Here is a 243-nt window from a genome sequence, read left to right on the forward strand (position 1 = left end):
AGCAGCTGTGTGTGTCTACATTGCATCCTAAATCAGGTTGCTATAGAAAAATATTTCTGAGAGGCATGTTTGCTTCAACAGCAGGGATGGAAATTAATCATCACATGTGACTCATGAAAGAACAGGAGAGGTATTTGTAGCAGCTGGAGGTTTAGCAGGATGAAGAAATTGTGGGGGGTAGGAAGGAGCAGCACAGGCACATGCACAGGGCTTAACAGGGACAAAGAAGGTTATAAGGGAGGG

This window comes from Acanthisitta chloris, unplaced genomic scaffold (assembly GCF_000695815.1).
Source record: "Acanthisitta chloris isolate BGI_N310 unplaced genomic scaffold, ASM69581v1 scaffold8617, whole genome shotgun sequence".
Lineage (NCBI taxonomy): Eukaryota > Metazoa > Chordata > Aves > Passeriformes > Acanthisittidae > Acanthisitta > Acanthisitta chloris.